Genomic DNA, 1,562 nt, shown 5'->3' with positions numbered 1-1,562 from the left:
GAAAGCAACCTATAGATTTATAAAAAAGGATGTGTAAGTCCTGGAATGGTAACCTTAAATTTCAAGAAATGTATTCTATGCGTTTTAGGAAAAGTAAAAATGTTCTAGTCAAGTAAATGTTAAATTCTGGGAATGTACCCAGAAATGTTATTTATATTTATGGGGAGGGGAGAATTCTTTAGATTCCAGCCCGTTAATCTGTAAATTAAATTTTTTTTAAAAGTATCTGAAAATTGCAAGATAACTAGCCTGTAGGCTTACAGATGGTGACGTTTTTAAAGTTTCTAGTAAGTTGCAAAAAAAAATAAAAAATCCTGGGAAAATAATCTGTAAAATCTGGGAAGGTATGGATTGAATTATATATTGCAAAAAAAAGCATATTTAATGTGAACTTTTCTTATGTAAGTTATTTCTTATACACATTTTGTTCAGTCATTTTAAACATTTTTATTTTGTTTCCACAACTAAACACTTTGACGGTATATGAGGGACTTAGCGCCCTCTTGTGGCTACGCATATTTTTTTTCCCGCCTTTTCTTTTTKATCTCCACTCCGTTGCAGTGTTTCTTGTGTGGCTGTCTTGAGTATTTACATTTCAGCACGTTGAGGAAAAGCAGCGTCAACTCACCCAGATACTCAAGGATCTATGCAAAGCAGCTGTTTTGTAATCTTTTGCTTCATTTTTTATTTTTTTTTTGCCTAATGTCGTTTAGTTTTGTTACATTTATGGAGGGTTTTGAAGTCGTTTCAACTGCCAAACAGATTCATTATTGCTTCACAACATTGAACTGTCAGTTAGAGAGACATTGTATCTAGTATTTGCCTGGTTGTGTTCCATTTTAACTTTTGTCTTTTTACCCTGAAACTGGGTTAAAGCTCAGTTATAGACCCAGCAGTCAGGTTAAATGTACTGTTGGGCCAAAAGCAAAGTCTAAAAGCGAGAAAAGGCCAAGAAACCTGCATTTGTGCTTCTCTAGAAAGCATTTTGGTCTAATGAGGACCATTTTAACCTGGCTTAATGCGAACCAAAACAAAACAGACACACGCTTCAGATTCCCACTTTGAAATCTATGTCCAGGTATTACAAAGAGGACAAAGTGTGCTGAATCTTTAGAGCTACTGGATCCTGGAGTCTATTTGCTCCACTTCAAAGAGAAAAAGAGGATAAAATCGACCACTTTCCTTACACAAATAAAATGAAAATGAGAGTCAATGTGTCCAGCRATAGCATTCCATTTACTCTGGGGAGAGAGCGGAGTTGGGAGGAGTTAGAAGGTACCACGGCTCTGCTGCTCTCCTCCTCGGATCACAACACATCGGGGAGAGAGTCAGAAAGAAGTGATGAAAGAAGACGAGAGAGACCAGCTGTTGCCTCCTTCCCGATCTCAATAAGGCATCAAACCTGCGGCAGTTTTACATCTGGACAATGAAACYGGCAGGACCAAGGTTTTCTGGCAGTGAGGAAGAACTGAAATGAGACACAGAGACTGAAGCCTTGAATAAAGAAAACAAGGTAAGAGTTGTGTACTGAAGCTGTGTGTGTAGGAAAACCTGGAAAGCAT

The 1,562-nt window shown here is 37.6% G+C and overlaps 1 protein-coding gene across 1 annotated transcript in view; it reads left to right on the top strand.

The window, feature by feature from the left end:
• Positions 1–400: 400 nt before the first annotated feature.
• Positions 401–1,562, top strand: part of LOC103481829 (transmembrane protein 150A-like) — an 18,524-nt gene continuing 17,362 nt past the window's right edge. The window contains exon 1 of the mRNA XM_017310698.1: positions 401–1,513. The gene's annotated coding sequence lies outside the window, so the exon portion shown is untranslated. The remainder of the gene's footprint in view (positions 1,514–1,562) is intronic.

Source organism: Poecilia reticulata, linkage group LG19 (assembly GCF_000633615.1).
Source record: "Poecilia reticulata strain Guanapo linkage group LG19, Guppy_female_1.0+MT, whole genome shotgun sequence".
Taxonomy (NCBI): Eukaryota; Metazoa; Chordata; class Actinopteri; order Cyprinodontiformes; family Poeciliidae; genus Poecilia; species Poecilia reticulata.
This window is presented reverse-complemented; position numbering and strand designations above follow the sequence as displayed.